Here is a 21,255-nt window from a genome sequence, read left to right as displayed (position 1 = left end):
CCCCAAACTTTTTACACAGGGGGCCAGTTCACTGTCCCTCAGACCGTTGGAGGGCTGCCACATACAGTGCTCCTCTCACTGACCACCAATGAAAGAGGTGCCCCTTCCGAGAGTGAGGCGGGGGGGGGGGGGGGGGGGGGGGGCAAATAAACGGCCTCAGGGGGCCTCATGCGGCCCGCGGGCCAGGCCGTAGTTTGGGGATGCCTGAAGATGAGACTGAATGAGCATTTTAAAGACTTTTTTTTCTGTTTTGCTAAATTGCTTTCCAGAATTTGCATTATGATCAAGACTATATTGTAGTTCTTGTTTTAAAACAAAAGGCTACTTTTTTTAAAATAGAGACACTACACTCTTATATAAAATAAGAAGAACTAGAGGATGGTTTGTAAAGAATTAATATAATGAACAACTTCATGTTCAGTAAAAACAATTGAGTAGCTTAAAGTGAGGCATGGTGGAAGTGCTACACCACAGAAATCAGCAGCCCCTAAAAATCAGGGCTTTCCCCCCAGAAAGCCTATTGTTGAGAATAATATAATGGGAGAACTGCTCTGTTAGTATTAAATGCTCTTTCTGCACTAAAATGGAGAAATATGTTTGTCTGGCATTGACTAATGAAAACCATATAATAGAAGAATTGATAAAAAAAATATTTAGTTCTACTTAGAACCATTATAAAAGCTATAACTGAATAATATTTATTAGGTTAATTTCTATTAGTTAGTAAAAGAAATTTTCTTGGTGTTTAAGTTATTCCCTCTGGAAATTGCTGTTAAAGTTTGCTGGATCATTAACCGATTGATGGTATCTTCATATTTATATAAATGTGGTTTGTGGCAGAATATAAGTCACAATACATCAAGTGATAGCTTAGTGACATTAAGAAATCAGTGGAACGTCTAAAGATGTTGTAGTTATCTTTAACTGCAGAAGAGGATTTGAGAAGACCTGAATTAGGACTAACTAGACATTATGTTTAAAAATCAAAGTACAAGCCTTTCTAAAAGACATAAAAAGCATATACCAGGACAGGAATAGATGGCTAGAAATAAATCTTCAATTGAGGAGCTCTTTAGTTCCTGTTAACATTGATTTCACTTGCCATTTAACTGTTTTAAATAGTGTCTGACATTACAATTAAAGAAGTGAAATTGATCCTTTCATAATTGGGAAAGGTGGTATTCATCTTTGCATAACATGTGATGTGCAAAATTCTCTTTTTTTCATTAAAATGCAGGTAAAACATTAAACTTCTTTGTTTTAACTGTATATTTTTAAGCAATGGAATATGTCTAGCCAACTTTCTTAGTATTAGCTTCAATGTTATTTCAAATAAAATAAATCAGTCCTGGTGAAATAAGTTTCATATAACAATGATAAAATAAAAACCAAGAGCCTCAAGTCTTTTCACATTTATGAAACACGATAAGGATGTTGAAGGGGAGTTTCAGGGGTGTCTGTAATCTCCTGACAGCCAGGAAGGCTTTGGTTGATTTTACTAGCTCAGTTCATGTGCCCCTTCATTTATAATCTTCCAAATCAATCCTTCAGAAAACTATACCTCATCAAAAAGACACCGTCCTAGGTAGAAACACTCTGGCTTTACAAAAGAATTCTCAAGTCCTTGCGAGAGAGAAATGGAGGGAAGTTCCACTTCCAAATGTGACTTACATTTTGACAAAGATACAAACTAATTGTTGTATTATTAGCATAGGCATCTTGGAAGATATTCTCTGATTTGCATACTTTTATATTAAAACTTTAATATTGCAAAATTCAAATCAATTATAATCAATCCCAATGTAATACAAAAATTTATATTTTTATTTTGTTCATTATACACACTCATTAAAACTAATCTTTTCTAATAATTTAAGACAGCATATAAACGTGTTCATTACCTAATGCTAAGAGGAAAAGTCAAGGTATATTAATAAGTGGAGAGTGGTTTTTATTATGTAAATCATGAACACATGTTACATATATATAAATTAAGAAAAAGAACATCAAATATTTCAAAATGAGCTAACTTTAGGATACAGAATTATGAATGAACTAGTTTTTCTTTTTGTCTGTTCCTTAAGTTTTTTACAATGAACAGACATTATATATAAGAAAATAGTTACCAAAATAATTTCATTTTTTATTCAGTATAAATGCTAACATCTTAGAAAATATATCATTGGGCCAAACATATAATACAAAGAAAAGAAGCAAAATTCAATTTTGTGCCACATTAGTAAATATCCAGAAATGGGTCATGTGACAAAGATAAAGATCTACCCAGAAAAAACAGGTAAACTAGAGACCATGAAGTACTATGCTTGCTTTTGAGCCTGGGCAACTTCAAAAAAATAAATTAGGAATCATTTGTGATGGCTAACATTTGTGCAGTGCTTTAGTGCTTAGAAAACGCTTTGCTTTTCATTGCAGTTAATTGAATTCTCAGAAAAACTCAGAGTTTGGTATGCGTGCCCTCATTTTACAGATGAATGAACTGAGGTTCATAGTCTTCCTAACATGCAGCATTGCCAAGACAGTTCCAAGACTCATGTGAACTTCATGAAAATGTTCTAACAAAGAAAAATTACTTTATGCATTGTCCATGATGAGAACTCCTAGGTTCAAAGAAAACTGATCTTTTTGCTTGCTTTAAGATGGTGTTAACCCTGACCAGATGGTGACACAGTGGTCAGAGTGTCAGCCTGGGGCACTGAGGATCCAGGTTCAAAACCGCAAGGTCACAGGCTTGAGTGAGGGCTCATAGACGTGACCCCATGGTCACCGGCTTGAGCCCAAAAGTCATTGGCTTGAAGCCCAGGGTCTCTGGGCTTGACCTCTTGAGCAAGGGGTCACTGGCTCGGCTTGAGCCTCCCCCTCCACAAGGCACATATGAGAAAGCAATCAATGAACAACTTAGGTGCCTCAACTGTGAGTTGATGCTTCTCCTCTCTCTCCTTGAGTGTGTGTGTGTGTGTGTCTGTCTTTCTCTCTCTTGCTCGCTAATAAAGAAAAAAAGGGAAGAAAGAAAAAGAGAAAGAAAGAAAGAAAGGAAGGAAGAAAGAAAGAAAGAAAGAAAGAAAGAAAGAAAGAAAGAAAAAGATGGGTGTTAAGATATATGAGAATATCTACATACATTTATATATAACCTGCGCTTTGCTTCTTTGAGAAAGGAATACAATGTAAGCCTTCCAGTACCAATCCGGTTCGATGATACGAACTGTGCATTATAAGTTTTATAATGTGCACCTTTGAAAATATAACTTGAAGTCAGAAGCCTGGATATGGTGCAGTGTTTTCTGTTCTGCTTTGCTTTTTATAGTTGTATGCATGCCCTGATATGCCAGTGAGAAACAGATAGCGTCACAGTGAGAAGAAAGTGAGGAAATTGGGAAGCACTCGGTCCTCATGTTTTAGTTTCCTTAGTCTGCGGGAGCCTTCATTTAAGAGTTTACATCTTCCGTGCAAAAATTAATTTCTCTTTCACAAGTTCCCCTCGCATTTTGTTGCTAATAAAACCAAGGATGTAAATACTATTAAGTACAAAACAGCATGCTACATAATTGTTTTAAAGCAATTACAGATTATATCGAGCCATTTGTGGAACAGAAACAGTTTTTTCCAAGACACCAGCTCCCTGTACCTTGAAATTTTATTAGTCTAAGAATTTCATGCACCATATGTTCAAATATGAGACTAGCTGCAATTGAACAAACAACTTTCTGATATATAAGTGAATGATAACCCGATTTTAAATGTGTTTATCTAATGAGATAGTAACTGTAATTTACAACACATATAAAAACCCCCACTGTTACTCCTGGTGCACCTTTTGGGTAAAAAAGGGTGATGCAGAGAAATATGCTAATGACCATCGGCTTGGTTTTTACCAAGTCAGTAATAAAATTTGCATTTGATATTGTGCACAGTAAACTGGGTTATTAGCCTTGAAAATGAGTCTCATAAAATTTAAATATAGGCTTAAATCATATTAACTGTCCTGTACGTTTTCTGAGAGGCTTTAAAGCATTGTGTTGCTTCCACAGTATAGGAAATGCAGATGTTCCTGTGCCTTCAAGGGGGCCCCCAAAAGGATACAAATGAGAGCTCTAGAGATGCACTAGAAAAGCATCCACAATTGTGCTTCCAGCTTTGAGGACCCGGCCCGGGTCAAGTACCTGTAGATCAAGGAGGCTTGGGGAAGAACGGTCTTTCCAAAGAAAGCTTTTAAGGGATTGCAGGCTAAAGATTTTGCCAGCCATTCCAATTAACCCCTGCACAAGGACTGTTTGGACTGTCAACAGTAGGACTTTAAAACCCTGATGGCTTGTGATGCCGGAAAATTGACAGCTGTGAAATGCCACTTGTTATCCTCAAGATAGAGACTGATGTTGCAGATTAACTGTGAAAGTGCCTAGTGTAGCAATTTCCCCAGTAACTTCCAACCTGATTGCCCTGCTTTTTGGTCCACCCTACATCATCATCGCGCCCAGGTATGAGAAAGAGATACGTGTGTGGATGCGGACACGGGGTGCGGGCTCCTGATTGAGTTCGATGTGCTGCCCTGGCACCCTGGGCATACATTACTAAGTAGCCCACCAGCTCTCCAACAACAGCACTCTACTCCTGAGCCAAGCCTCTGTCCCAACCATCACTGACCCTACCCAGCCAAGGCTGGAGGAACCGCTTGAGTGTGTAACTAACCAGGCCAAGGCTGACTCCCAAGAGACACAGGTGACTGTCTACTTCTAAATTCAAGACTTTCATCAGAACATTGCTAAGTCTAATTATTTAAAATTGTTCTACCCAGCCAAATCCGCCATGCTTCACATACATCTCTGTTTTCCTTGATTACTACCCAGCATCTAAAGTCCTCAGAGATCAATCTCCCTCCTGCATATACCCCCTTCCTTTCTCCTGAATCAGCTTCCTTCTGCATTCTTCTCTCCCCTAATCTTCCATCCTGCTCTGTGGAACTCTAATTCCACGGAGAACAGATTCATATTTGTCCTCAAGCACTTCACTGAACACGCTGGGCCCTTGGCTCACCTCAGGGAATAAAGCTTCTCCTGCTTCTCTTTCAAGGAGAAGATGCACAATTTCCGCTTCATAGTGCCAGGGTGATGGCATGCTGTCCACCCTTCTTATGCAGCACTGCCCGTCTAGACCATATATCTTCCATCTTGATGTAAAAATTCTTGCTCAAAGGAGCTGGTGTATCATTTCCTTACCCATCCTTTTTGCTAATATCTACTCTTCCTCCCCTTTATATTCAGTATCTGGTTTAAAACTTTCTTCTTCACTGTTATGAAGAAGACTCCTTCAAAACCCTAGCCTTTCAGTATTTTGTTCTACTAAGGTCTAGTGACTCATTCATATCTTGCACTCACAAACTTTAAACCCACATTCTCTAATATCTAATACAGCTGTGGCATAGATGAAATGCTTTAAAAAGTATTGAAAACAACTAGTTATGTGTCCTTAACAACAATAAAGGCAGTGTTCAGATAATATTGCATGCTGTGGAAGCCCAAAGGGTGAAAGGGTTTATAGTAAATGTATTCACTGAAGGGATTAGAATCTGCAAATCATGTCTTCCAGCTGTTGGTTCCTTTTAGCCACTCTTTCTGCAATTCCAAAGACTACCAGCAGGTAACAGTGGAGACATTTTAGATCATCTTTAAGTTCAGGCATAAATAAAAAAGGTAAGATTAAAATTATGTTCAGACTAATTTTCATATTTTTTTCAACAAAAACATAGCAATTTACAAACAGTACAAATATTTACCAAATAATAATTAACTTTGTTTATATATTACCCGTCCTCACGACACCTTAGAATAATTTAAAGAGAACAGTGCCACAAAGGTTTACGCCTGTCCTCAACTGTTATCAGTCAACACTTCCTTTACGTCTAGTTATGCTTTTCAACTAGAAAGACATTATGAAGTTATAATCACACTAACTGGTTTTAAGATCATCTGTACCCTGCTTTTTCCTAATTCTGTCAGATAAATTTCAGGTTTTTTCTCCTAAATGTCAGAATAAAAAAGGAACAAAATAGATGACTGAAGTTTTTCTCCCTGTTTGGCATAAATCTAATAATCTACACCATGTGACAGATTCTTCCATTCAGGCTACATTTTCTATAAACTCAGAATGAAGAAGGAAGCAGAAAAGAGGATTCAGGAACCTTCTTAGAAAGCCATAGCAAGGGAGCAAGGGTGTTGTTAGAGATTCCCACCATCCATAGCACCACATAGTGTCTCCTTTGTCTATAAACTATCTAAGTTTGTAAAACATCTGCTCATTTAAAATTATAGGCTCTGCTTCCTGGGAGTTATTTTTTTTTATGGGCCTTTGTTCTGCATAAGCCAACAGTCAATTGTAATGGAGAAGAAACTGAAGTCAGCCCTTATCAGACATCAACTTCATACATCTACCCCACACGTTCTTGTAAGCCCCGCCCCTTGAGTGCAGAGAGAGAGAGAGAGAGAGAGAGAGAGAGAAAGTGTGTGTGTAGGGGAAGGAAGCAGAGTTATTCACTTTTTTCATCAACAAAATATTAAGGATCCTAATCTTCTTTAAAAGAAAGGATAAAATATGTGAATGAAAAATATCAAAATGCATTCATAATTAGTTTCAATTGACTGCATTATTTCTTAATAATAGAAGATTTCTGTTACATAGCTAGCAAGAGAAGAATGCTTTTTAAAAATATAGCTTGGGAACCCAGATTTCTATTTTTCCATCAGATTATTCCTGCCCAACAAAAATATAAAATGATTGGGGGAATCAAATAAAGGTTGCAATTGGCCTTGCAATTACCCCGGGTCTTAGGCGTCAGAGGGCTCTCCACATCAGCAGCGGGGATGTGTGTGCTCAACGTGTGATTTCTCAGGCGAAATCAATGCATATTCGACGTGTGCTGGGTGCAGTTTTCCCATCCAATGTAGTGTTTCACTTAAGGGCATTTTAAAGAGTTCAATATGTATGTAACAGAAAGCAAACATTTTGTGTCAACACGTTCAGTGACAGCTGCCTCTGAGAAAGGCATTACCACATATATTTATTTCATTGTGATCTGACGCTAACAGAGTCTTGCACATATCAGCACATTGAGAGGCGTCCTTTGGTTCAGCGGCTTGCCAGGCTTGGGGGGTTTAAAACCATACCACACACACCTGTGATCATTGTCTTGAAAACTAAGCATAGAAGCCTTTCAGGACATTGTCCTGAAGTTACTGGAAGATTCCTAAATCTGAGGACACACCCTGAGACAAGTTATTTCTGTTTCCAGAACACAGCCCTATTCTTAACTCAGAAAATCCTAGCGCTGAGCCGGCACTAATTCTGGTGTCACTGACCACGTGCTAGGCAGGAAGTCTGTCCTTTCATAGTTGGGGGCGCTTTGTTGGGCACATAAAAGGAAAGGCTTATCCTTAACCAGTTTATTTTTCTATTCTTTTTTTTTTTTTTAATTTAAGAGATTTTTCAAAAATAGCTATCCAGCAACAAAATCACAGTCCACTGCTCACTGGAAATATCATATAGTTAGCAAGTAGGACTGACAGCCATGGTTCTGATTTCAATGTTTTACTTGTAGATTGATGACAGTTTGAAGGTTTTTCAAGCCAAAGCAATGAGTGGGTTTTTTGGGTTTTTTTTTTTTTTTCAGTTCACTTTCATCTTTCCTTATTGTGTGACCTTTTATTTGGGAACATTGATTGCTTTCTGCCATTTGCTTAATGATTTTGATTTTTTCCCTTTGGGCATCAGATTGGAGTAATAAAAGAAACAAAAAGTCGCATTGCCCTATTTCTAGTGACATAAACAAAATTGCATGAAAACTGAGGCCAAAAACAAATATTCCAAAATGCAAATGCATTTGAGAACGGATAATAAATTTCAGAAAAGCTGCTATGTTGTTCTCAATTTGGGCTGACATTAAATTTTAACTCTATAGGAATTGGGTGGGAATGGAGGTAGATGACACCAAACAACTGCTTTATGGCTCAGTTAGCCTCAGTGCTCATGTGCTCTGTCCACCTACTCCCAAACAGAAAATCAATTAGCTATCGTGTGTGGCAAATACACAGGATATGTGACAAGGAAGTTAGATTTTGGTATGGACAAGACAAACCGCTTGATTATTGCAAGACAGCAGCTGAAATTATTCATCTTATTCATCACATTTCTCACAGAAGGTTGTCCGCTGTTTATTCTGCCAATCATTTGATGAGTAAACATTTATTGAGCCATCACAATGAGCAAGGCTCTGGTGCATGTTACCATATGGGTATACATGTTGTCATATCCTAGCTCTTGTTTTCTCTGAACTTCTAATGTTATTTTAAAAGAAAGAGACACTGGGTTGTAGATCTAAAACTAATATGATATTGTATGTCAATCATAATTAAAAAATAAAAAAATTATTTAAAGTCAAAACAAAAGACAGAATGAGTGCTCCTTCACTACGTTCCAAATTACTGCTGTACATGCCGTGAAAATCACTTGTTTAAAGTAGCAGCAATGTTGTATTGCATCATTTGTTCTGTATGTTATTTACAAAGACCTATCGCTTTTCCCAGGAGAGTGGGGAGCAAGGAACCATTTCTTTGACCATGTTGTCTACAGTCAGACTTGGGCTTCCTTCAATCCTGTTGTCAGAGGGAAAAACCAATGAGATTTCCTACACTGGACATCTCCCGGCTCTCCAGATCACATCCTCCCTGCTCCATGTTCTGGGAGCCTGACTTCAGGGACTGGGGCCGTGAGCCCTCATGCCTTTTGACTTCTGGTTGGGTTTGGCCCATGGGGGCACTGGCAAGAGATGAGATGGAGTAGGAGAGTATGGTTGGGGTTTTCATTGCTAGCTCCTTGGCATCTCTGTAGTGGCTGATTCGTTGACCTAATTTCAGCTCTTATTCAGCAGCCCTCTCCACACAAATCTTTCTCTTTCTCTCTCCCTCCCACTCTGGGTACTGGTATCCTCTCCTTTGCCTCCACCACCAAGAGTGGGGATTAGTCGGAGTTGGTCCCTAGTACTGCAGAGTGCCTTGTTTCTATATACCCTAACTGCCTCTTTATTAAACTCTCTTTGAAGAGTTGAATATTTGCATGTTCTACTTCTTTCCTGTCTGAATCTGTTCCATACAGCAAGTGTAGATGTTGGTACAAAGTTATATTTATATATTAATGCAAAGGTTCCTTGAAACTATTATCAATCAGAAGCAGAAAAACTGCTTTCTTATTGAGTCAGATTCCATTTTTGATGTTAGCAGACAACTTTCAAGCCCTAATCTTCCGTCTTCCTCTCCTGCCCTTTAACTCGACAGACTAATTAGAAAGCCCAGGTGCTCCCACCCGAAAGCCTAAGTTCTCTCTCCCTTGGGTTCAGGAAGTTCACATCACACAAGTCCTGGCTGGGCCCAGGAATGGCCTACAAACTACCCACCTTAAATGCCAGCCAGTGTCCTTCCCTGATTTCTCCAGCCATTCCAGACCTGTTTGCAGAGCTGCCCTGCTATCCCCACAGAGCCCCATGGTGGGAGTCATAAACCTTTTCAGGCTTTCCTGGTGCATCATCAGTCTTGGCATCTGAACCAAATTAAGGTAGGAGGGGTCCATTCTGTTTCTGTGGGGGTGACCACAATAGTCTTCACCCACTAACTCTCAATGAATTCTCATTCAGTTTACACAAATCTACCCAACACGAATTCCGCAGTATCCACTAGCTAACAGAAGCAGCAGAGTGAGAACGGCTGGTGGCCTGCTCTTCCAGCCCCAGCGCCCACTCCCTGGGACCTGCAGGAGAGCGAACCATGCCTCGGGCTCCAGGTCTGTTTCCCTCCAGAATGCTGCTCGGCGGCGTGAGTCTTGGTGGGTCATCTAAGAGATGTTTTTTCAAGGGAAATTTTAGCAGTATGAGATTTTTCTCATCATAAGTCAACTCTATGATCTAACTCCATTCTCTTACCCTTGAAAAGATTAGAGCCTCCACTTACCTTCACTCCTTCAGGATTTACTAAGTATTTACTTTTTCAGTTAAGTGGGTTTTTTTACTTGTAAATAATTTAAATGCACTCAGACTAGCTTAAGTAAAAGAATAGGGTGGTAACTCAAGAATCAGGAGATGCATATGGGCCTCCCTGGGAACCTTGCCCACTCCCTCTCTCTCTGGGTCTCTGTGAATTGTTAAATTATGCAGCATCCTGACAAACTCCTCCTCAAGCTGCTTTCTGCCACAGAACTTTCCAACAGACTGATTGATCTATGCCTGAAGCACTTTCCCAAACAGAACACTTGCTTGGCGAACTCCTATGCATCCTTCAGATCTTAGTTTTGATGCCCCTTTCTCTGGTACACCCTTAGACCTCATAGCTCTCACCATACTGTGTGGTGATCACCCGAGGGATTCTTGACTATATCCCTCACTCAGTGAGAAACCCTGTGAAAACTGAGAACTTAACTTAAGACTGCAAGCTAAAATGCAGACAGCCAGGTGGATTTGAATTTCAAATACATAGCAATTCTTTTAAATATAATTGTATCCCATACACTGTTTTGATATACTAAGTCTGGCAACTGTTTCACAGTTTGCTTCAGCACCTAACCCAGAGCCAACACTCAGCGAGCACTCAGGATCTATTTACTGAATGAATGAAGGTGGGTCTGGTGAACCATGTGTTGATGCAGGAGTGAACTACCAGCCAGGGAGGGGGTTGTATCTACAAAAGGAAAGAGCACACGTTTCTCACTCACCACATCCACGAGTTTCAAGTGGACTATTGACTAATACAAGCAAATTTTATAACCAAAATTAAATCAATTATGGAACTCAATTATGTAGATGGTCAAAAACAAAATCTAGGTACCTAACATGATGAAGAAAACCTTATCCAGAGAGAGTATGCAATCATGACCCTGATAATCATATATTGCTTCCTTAAATGAGATCTGAAAAAATACACTCTTAAGAGAAGGCTTAATTAAGCAGGGGCAAAGAAAGTATGAATTTTGCACTTTCAAATTCTATATTTTCAAAAACCTAACCCTCAACCCTAGATGAATAATAATGAGCCAAAGATTTATAAAGTCTGAAACTGTGTTAAAATATGTGCATGGGCCAATGGATTCATTTAATCTGTCCAACAGCCTGGTGGAGTAAAAGCCAAAGTTGAGATTTCAAGATTTAACTTATTCAAGCACATGATTGGAGGCATCAGAGCAGAGTAGTTGATCTTAGGACTGATGCTCATAACAGACAAATCATACTTTCTGTCTGCATTCTTGACTTTTAAAGATATAGAAATCACATATAAGTGTCAGTTTTATTTTTTTAAATTCAACTATCAGTGAGAAAACACCACTAGGGCCATAATATCGAATACAATTTCACAATTAGATTACAAATGGTTTCTGCCTGATTAATGAGAAAATGTACATGTCTTGGAGGTCCTCAATTTGGCACAAAGGTAATTTGTGCCAAATTACCTGACAGAAAAATAATGTTGGGGCATTGTTTCAGGAAATGTGTTTTTTACCTCCTCCTGGACCTTACAGTCTTTCCAATCTAACTGATGGTTTGCTCTGGTGCAAGACTCAGTCTCGGTGTACCCAGCCCACCCAACCACAGGACATGTGCTTCGCACCAAAGCTTCTGTTCTCCTGAACACTATTGTCTGGAGAACAGGTCCCTCCCCGTCCTCAGGTGTAGCATTTAAGTACTTGGACTTTGATTTTTTCATTCATTCACTTGCTTTCTGTCCTACTTCTCAGACCTGACTTTTTGCTCATAAGGAGCAGGGACACTAATTTTCCTTTGTTCAGCTATGGGAGAAGAAACAGATATCGCTCCAAGTCCCTGCCGTGGGTCAGAGCCAAGGCAACACTCATTCCCTCCCCCCCCCCCACACACACACACATGCTGGAGAGTGGAGGTGATGGGAATTCTAGGTGGAGGAGCCAGGTGGAACAAATCTGCAGAAGTGGAAAATAATAAGCTTACTCAGTGAGCAAAAATGATGCTGTATTTTTTTTTACTTTGATGACCAGTTTAGGTAAGCACCTTAACTTCTCTCAGAAGAGGAATAAAAACTGTGTTTTTAGCTTTTTATTATAATGGTATGTGTAGCTGCCTTTATAATGAATTAGTAGATCTTTGTAAATTACCTGAGAGCAGGTTGACCATGGCCAGGATGAGATCTGTCCCCACAGTAGCTCTATGAAACAAAATAATTCTAACACACACACATATATATGTGTGTAAATATTAGGGTTTTTTTTAACCCCTTGCCCTGTTATTAGGATCCTGGGACCTTCAAGGTTGGGACTTGGAGGGTTCTGAGCTTCTTTCTCCAACTCATCCCCCCACCGCTTGTCCACTGTGGGTTCTGAGTTTGTGAGCATCTCCATGAGGAGTTAGCAGAGCTGGTGGGGTTTACATACTTAGCTGTGTCCTCGGTAACATGGCAGCATTGTAGCTAAGGAAGAGGGAGGATAAGACACAAGAAAGAGGTCGTATTTTTCTCACATTTTTCAGGTATTAACTATGGGACATTGAGGAGAAAAACAGCTTGGATCTATGGAGACAATGGAAACTTTAAGGTCAGACACCTAACAGGAATCTCTGTTGGCTACTTGCAGGGTTAAGACTTACCTCTCAGACTGTCCATTTCCTTCATTGGAGATGAGTGTAGTGACAACTGCTATGTTCTGCATGTTTGTGTCCCCCTAAATTCATGTTTGAACACTTGACACCCAACGTGTTGGTATTTGGAGTTGAGGGCTTTGGTGGGTGTTTAATTTATGAGAGTGGAGCCCTCATGACTGGGATCAGTGGCCTTACATTAGACACCTCAAAGAGCTGGCTTGCCCCTTTTACTGCATGAGGACACAGCGAGATGTCTATGATCTGGAAAAGGGGCTCGCTCCACGTGACACTCTGGTCTCAGGCTTGAAGCCTCCAAAACTGTGAGCAGGAAATTTCTTCTTATCACTAACTACCCAGTCCATTGTATTTTGTTCTTAGAAACCAGGCCAAACTAGGATAACACCAGGCAAGATCATCATAAGAAACCTAGACTATGTGTTTAATGCCACAGCAGACACTCAGAAGTTGCCCCTGTTCCTGATTGGAGTTAGCCTACCCCGTCTCGGGCCTCTGCACCAACACAGTGGTCACAAGTTGAATGTTCATTCTCTACTTAAAAGGAAAACAACAACAACAACAATTGTTTAAACCAAAGGACTTACAGAGAACAAAATACAGTCTTAGATTCAAGGATGACTCATAAACAAATTAGCAGGAGGCCGTGTTAGAAACAGAGGTTTGATATTGGACAGACCTAGATCAGCTTCCAAGCCCTGCCAGTCTGTAATTGTACAACCTTGGGCAAGTTGTCTTTTCTTTCCAAGCTTTTCTCTTTCATTAATTGAGAGGGAAAAAAATAGTAGTTATTATAGGAGTTGTGAGGATTAAATAAGGCACTTTATTTAAATTGATTCACACAGTGACAAGCACCCATCTTTAAAAAGGGTGAACCATTCTTCCAGCATTCAAAAACTTTGGTTCAATTCAGCAAAGAGATGGCTCATGGCACTGGAACAAGGGAAGTTTTGACATGTGTCTATGTTGTTCTATTTTCATCTGACTTATTATGATAAGCCAAAATGTTCATTTTCATTTCAGGGAAAGCAGAAGAAAACAAAACTTACGGAGGTAACAAGAACGGCTAGAGAAGAGGGGTAGAGGAGGCACTGCGAAGAGACTAGAAAGAGCTCGAAAGATTCAGGAATGTTGGGTAAAGGAGGAGATGACGGTTCCAGAGAGTCATTCTTTTGGTCATTAATGCAACAATCAATTCTTGAGCAACAACTAGGTAACAGGCATGGTGCTAGACTCTGCAGGCCTGTGGTTTTCTGTCCTCACCTCCTGTTCCTTGACATTCAGCTCTACAAGCCACCCAAGCGCATATGATGCTGGCAGGGGACACCATTATCTTACACATGGACAAATGCAAGGATCACCTTCTGGTTTCGATTTCACTTAAACTCTCCATAACTTTTGACACTGTTGGCTACTTTCTCCCTCTAAAAATTCTCTTCCTCCTTTGCGGCCAGAAAACTCCTTTTTCCTAATTTTCCTGGGACCTCTTTCATTGTTCCTTTTCTCTTTGGTGACTCTTCATTCATCCCTAACTCCTCCCTAACAGTTCACCAGAGCTGTCCTGAGCTCTCAGTGCACCTCAGCCACGCTCATCTTCAGTGATTCCATCTGCAATGGCTTCAATCACCACCATTCCAGAGAACTCCCAGGCCAGGCCACTCTGCTCAAATAACAGTCTGCTGAACAAATGGTCCAAAGAGAACTGAGCATCTTCTTTTAAAATATTCTGTCTCCTATAGTATCAAAATATTAACACCATCCACCCAGCTGCCCAAGTCAGTAACTTGGCAGTCAGTTTTCCCTCTTCCTACCTTCACCCGGCCTTTTTAAAACTTCTTACCTGGACACTGCAATGACTCACCCCCTGACCTTGTTCCCTTCTAACCTTTACATCACTACCACTTTATTTCCCTACTTAGGATTCCTCAATGATTCTGTACAACTCATAAGGTGAAATTCAAGTCTGTTATGATTAGCTCTTGGTGACTTATTTCTAGTCTGTACTTTACCACACAGGATTTCCTCTTTATCTCCAAACCAAAATGCCGGCAGATCCTGGGACAGGTTAAACACTTTCATACTTGTTGTTTCAGCTGCTCAAATTGTCTTCTCCCTTTTGGTCATCCACTTCAAATCATTCAAAACTTAACTGTGTTTTTCTAACTCTCAATCTGATTATACATCTCTCTCTTGTGTTCTTACACTGCTGGATGTGACACTTGTCAGACAACTATAATTGCACATATGTGTGTGTATATAATACATTAAATATATATAATATAATGTATATATAAATATAAATAAAATACATATATTCCCTTCCTGTCAATTTCTGACAAACCATAATTTACCTAACTCATATTTTTCCAAGCACACTCTTACTCATCCTCGGGCTAATCTGTCATGAGGTGCACACTTATGTGTACTTATTTGTGGAAGGGTGCAAGTGTGGAGAGAGAGGGAAAGAGGAAGAGAAGAGAGGAGAGGAGAAAAGAGGAGAGGAGAGGAGAAGGGAGGAAGGAAGAGGAAGGGACGAGAAGGGAAGGGATGGGAAGGGAGGAGAGGGAGTAGGAGAAGAATAAGAAGATCAGCCTGTTGGTATGCTTGGAATCAAAAGTTGGGAGAGACTTTTTCTTTGGTTACCCCCATTTTCTCTGTGAAATGCAAAATAAAGTTGCCTTCTGAGTGGGAAGCTGGCAGAAAGTGATAAAATCTTGAGATAGTTATGTTGGAAACCAAGAGAAGGTGTGAGCTCAGGACACGCAGGATTTCTGTATAGCATTGATGGCCTGGCTGAGATGGCAGACCCGTAATTGATAGTGGCTCCCTCATTACCATTCTTGTGGGATTAGTGATAGGTTTCCATTGGGACCAAAACCCTCTTCTTCTGATTTGCTTTGGGAAAACTCTGTGGCACATTGGCAAATCCAACCTAACAGGTCAATCGGGAAATTTACCTACAGTGGTTTCTGTGTCCTTTGCCCTTAATGACACATACAAAACTCTGCAGATTCCAGAATTGTTCCCTGGGCTCCTCTGCAGATGCTTCCAGAAGACAGCACACCCTTATCTAGCTGAGCAGCTCTGGCTGGACATATTCCAAAAAGAATGTCACTGCTTAGGACATTCCACTTGCGATGTGGTCAAAACCATTACTACCTGACTTTGAGCCTCCTCCAAATGACTGTGACAGCCCTTCTAAAATTTTTGTTAATACAAGAATAGAGATAACCCAGCCTAAAATAATCACCAATTCAACTAAAATTGGCCATTAAAAAATGTAAGCAGCTTGGCCCATGTGTTTCCCATCTCTCTGAGAGCAGTCCGTGCTGCAGCATTTGGCTTTTAGCCCCAAATCCCTTTATGAGAGTTGTGTAAGGTCACAGAAAGCCATATATAAAGGGATCCCAAGGAAACAAAATCTGGTGTTTTTCTACATCCTTGGGATTAGGAGCTGGGAAGAAATGGCTCTCAATTTTATTGGCCTGCCTCATAGAGAGGATAGCCACCTCTCTCAAATTGCATCTAATAGTTTCTCACTAAAATATTCATCAACCTCTTCTCGGGGACATGGATTCCTCAACTATGCCCGAGATTCAAGTGATTTGTAAAAAGTACTGCTGGATGAAGTACTGCCCAGGGTGCAATTCCTCGTAGTCCAGAGTCAAGGCTAGGTTTTAAAGTAATATTAAAAAAAAAAAGTCAAGGCTGCTTTCCAAAATTTCGACAACAGAACTGAAAACCTAATTACTCAGCGCTCGCCTTTGCCTTGTGAATGAAGGTATATCTGCAGGTTCTCCCAGGGATGCAAACCGGTTGGAAAGGCAAAGGAAGGTAGTGAAGATGCTCACCGAACAGAATGCTATATCCTACAGTGAAGTAAGATCCAGGCTGTTCTTAAAGGAAAAGTAGAGTGTCAAGAATCTCCTCTCCCCCCCTCTCTCTCCCTCTTCACTAATGTGGGGTAGGTAGGCTATACAGAGGATTCTTCTCTAAAACCCTCCAGCCAGAAAGCTGCCTGTCAGTAGGTACAGCACGGACTTTGTCCTCATCTAGAGCAGCCTTTACAGCATCCCCAGTTTTACTGCAAATCCAGTCCGGAGCCGCCAGTAGGGGGTTAATGTAAGCCCTAGTCAACACAATACTAGAGGCATTCACATACGAGGCCTACAGTTGCTGCATAGGCACATTTGGCCCACGTTTCCAAAGAGGCAGTAGCTGTTACTGCGGAGAGCGCACTGCCTGCCACTGCTGGACCATTAGTATGGAAATGAGGCATGTGTGTGACAGGTGGCCGTACAACCAACACAATTAACTTTCTCCATTAGCTGACGCTCTGACAAAACAGATGCAGCATCAATAAGCACCCCTCCCCTACAGAAAAGGAACGACACATTGCAAACCCCTTATTTATAAGGAGGAGCAGTACATTTTCTTCTGTACACAGAGTGGGTGGCACTGGAGTTTGCTTTTGTCTTATTGCTGTGATTGTTTATTTTGCTTTTGCGTTTTGTTTTTGCTTTTTACATTTACCTTCCATTAATCTTATAATGGCTTCATGGGTCATTTAAGGCTCCTAAAGTTTTCAAGAAAATAAAAATAAAAGAAGTCATCGTGGAAGAAGGAAGAGCAAAGTTGGGAAAAGCGAACGGGAATTCTTTGCTTTGGAAGGGAAATACACGGGCAATCACCTGACTTGGCCGCAGAGGGAGTTGGTTAGGTTCCAGAGTTTTGCAATAGGTCGCCCCAGAAGCAAAAGTACTAGTTAGCAAAATCTGAGCTCCTGGAATCTTGTTATTGAGAACTCCGTGGCTCAGTAGGAAACGTTCACAGTAAAATTAAATGCTATGACCTGTACGAGCCAACATCACCTTTAGAAATGAACTGGCTTTTAACTAAGGACAATAAAGGGAAATTCAAGGCTTGGGGACTTTTCTGGATTCTGAAGTATAATAATAAGTGAGCAGTAGACGCTATTTTTTCTAATTAAAATTACATCATTAATCTTTTTTTTTTTTTTTAGAAATTAAATGTAATGGGGTGACGTTGGTCCACAAGAACACATCTTGTATCTTAATAGTTCCCCTTGTGCTGGCCCAGTGTTTGGAAATGCCTTCAGATACAGAACTTGACTGCTGCAGAAGCAGTGCAACTCTAGAATAATAACTTTGCTATCGTTGCCAAAAATAGAAATGTGGCTCTTTAACATGTGTGGACCATTGTGTATTATAAAGGAGAAATTCCCCTGCCCGAACTATTCTATGTCACATTTAAGATTTCTGTTGTTCCTGACCAGGCAGTGGCATAGTGGATGGAGCGTCAGACTGGGATGCGGGGGACCCAGGTTCGAGACCCCGAGGTCGCCGGCTTGGTAGCGGGCTCATGTGGTCTGAGCAGAGCTCACTAGCTTGGACCTAGGGTCACTGGCTCGAGCGGGGGGTTACTTGCTCTGCTGTGGCCCAGCGGTCAAGGCATATGTGAGAGGGCAATCGATGAACAACTAAGGTGTTGGTTGCAACGAGAGGCTGATGATTGATGCTTCTCATCTCTCTCTGTTCCTGTGTATCCCTATTTATCCCTCTCTCTGACTCTCTCTGTCTCTGAAAAAAAAAAAAAAGATTTCTGTTGTAAAATTCCTTTAGAATATGAAATATTTCTTAACCCTCTGGTGTTAACCAATCTAACACGTACTAGACCAGTCATCTAGAAAATACCTTCCTTACTCACCTAAACAGAAGTTAACTAATTTTTGTTTGTTGTGCAGTCTGAAGCTTCTTCTTCCTTGAAACTTCATATTCTTTGAATAGAAGAAATGTATCAAATGTCTCTTCGTAAAGGAGGAACTCAGTCCTGCTGACTTGTTCAGATGTTTGGAAAGGTCAAGAGGTGGGTCTTCCCTTCCCTGTGACTGCCCTAGGCTACTGGAATGGGCAGGCCTGATGGTTAGAGACACAGCAATGGGGATTTGACCCAGGCTCTTCCTCTTACTCATTTCCCTCTTTAAGCCTCAGTTCCATCACTTGTAAAATGGGAACAAAATCATACTGTAAGGCAGGGGTAGTCAATCTTTTTATACCTACCGCCTACTTTTGTATCTCTGTTAGTAGTAAAATTTTCTAACCACCTACCGGTTCCACAGTAATGGTGATTTATAAAGTAGGAAAGTAACTTTACTTTATAAAATTTATAAAGCAGAGTTACAGCAAGTTAAAGCATATAATCATAATTACTTACCAAGTACTTTATGTTGAATTTTTGCTAAGTTTGGCAAAATAAATTTTTATAAAACAACTTACTATAGTTAAATCTATCTTTTTATTTACACTTTGGTTGCTCTGCTACCACCCACCATGAAAGCTGGAATGCCCACTAATGGGCGGTAGGGACCAGGTTGACTACCACTGCTCTAAGGGATGGTTAAGAGGAAACATGAAATGAGATCAGTCCTGTAAAATAACTTGCTCCTTTTATGTTCATTTACTTGATCATTTTGGAAGAGAGTGGCAGAGCCTTTTATACCAGACACTACAAATAGCCTGTACTTTCAACAATTTACCCTTCTAGAACCAGCTGGAATCCCCCTCACCTTCTCTGAAAACATGGGCATTTTTTGCAGGCTTAACGTGGCCACAATAAAATGTGTAACTGAGTCTTTCAAAAAGACAAACATTTTATAAAAGCAAAATAAACCACCCTAAAATTTTTAAATCATTGGTTTCAACCCTTGCACTGTAGAATCACCTGGGCTTTTTAAAAAAATACTTTTATTTGGGCCCCACAAGCTGATGAAATCATAATCTCCTGGAGGAGGTCCAGGCATCAGTGGGTTCCTTTTTTTTTTTTTTAAATCCTCCCCAGGTATGCATCCATGTTCTTTAGGCAGCTTCCAATTCCTTCCTCATTAGTCCAATGACATCTATTTCCTACATGTTGTCCCCAAATCCCTTCATCATCATTATCCTCATAACCCCAACCCACTTCGTAATCTGTCTCCCTCACACCTGAACCATTGCCATAGCCTCCTCCCTCATTTTCTTGACTCCAGGAATTCTCATAATAACCATGCACATTACCCCAAGATAAATATCCCTAGAAGACATCTTTGATCTTGTCACAACCCTACTGACAAATGTAAGTGGATCTTACATAGTTGCTGCCTGCCAACTATGGTTCCAAATTAGGGATCCAAAACTAAAATGGAAACACACATGAATGAATTAGAAATGACACTCACTGCTGAGAGATCATGTCGTGTGAGGTAAGGAAATGCAGAGGTCAATGCCCTTCTTTCCTGATCCCTCCCTAACTTTGGAAAGCCAATCCATCCTTCCCAGCCTAGCAATCACAAGTCATTGCTCCTGGCTGGAATAGGGTGACCAGCCATCCTGGTTTGCCCTGGACTGAGGGGTTTCTCAGGACATGGAGCTACCAATGCTATAACCTGAAAAATCCCAGGCAAACCAGCATGCGTTGGTTTCTCCAGGCTGAAATAATATTGACCTAGTATACCAACTTTTGAATTGTGAGCTCCCTGTCACAGAAAGCATAGTTCAATGCTTTACTCAATAGTCAACTGGCAGTGTTAGAGCAAGTTCTAATATGAATAATTAAAAGGTGAACCCAGATGACTTCTGAAGTATGTTTCCACTCCAGCCTTCTAGGTAATAGAAATGTCCCAATTAAAATTAATAAATTATTCTGGGATTTCCACTTAAATGACAAAGCCTAGAGTAAAAGTTGTTCAACAAAAATTTTGTGGCATTGTTCTCCTAGATTTCCACATTTCCTTATCTGCAACAGAAATTCCTATATCTGAGCCTCCTATGGTTTGCTAGACAGGATCTAGGTAACAATGCTATTTTCTTGACCGACTGTGTCGTATATAAGGTGATGAAAGCAAGAACAAGCATTGGTACCAGGGGAGATAAGGGCCCTTGGCTGATGAGCAGTTTCACCAGCAGCTGAGCTTCCCCATAAAATAATTGAGTGTATTGCTCTAGACCAGGGCCAGTCAACCTTTTTATACCTACTGCCCACTTTTGTATCTCTGTTAGTAGTAACATTTTCTAACCGCCCACCGGTTCCACAGTAATGGTGATTTATAAAGTAGGAAAGTAACTTTACTTTATAAAATTTATAAAGCAGAGTTACAGCAAGTTAAAGCATATAATCATAATTACTTACCAAGTACTTTATGTTGGATTTTTGCTAAGTTTGGCAGAATAAATCTTTATAAAACAACTTACTATAGTTAAATCTATCTTTTTATTTATACTTTGGTTGCTCTGCTACCGCCCACTATGAAAGCTGGAACGCCCACTAATGGGCGGTAGGGACCAGATTGACTACCACTGCTCTAGACAAAAATCAGCAAGGTAATGAGAAAGTTCACTCATAGTAAAACCAAATTCTCCAAATTTGTCCGCACCCTCAGCATGTACTGTTATGGTGATTCAAAAGAGCTCAGATTGGAAAGGGATTATAAAATGTTGCTTGGTCAAAGGGGTAGTTTTCTCTTCCTAAGTCTTTAGGATATTCATTTTGATCGAGGCTGGAGATTTTTTTAGTTCTCATGGTGTTTTATT

This window comes from Saccopteryx bilineata, chromosome 12, assembly GCF_036850765.1.
Source record: "Saccopteryx bilineata isolate mSacBil1 chromosome 12, mSacBil1_pri_phased_curated, whole genome shotgun sequence".
Classification (NCBI taxonomy): domain Eukaryota; kingdom Metazoa; phylum Chordata; class Mammalia; order Chiroptera; family Emballonuridae; genus Saccopteryx; species Saccopteryx bilineata.
The sequence above is the reverse complement of the archived record's forward strand: the minus strand, read 5'-3'. Positions refer to the sequence as shown.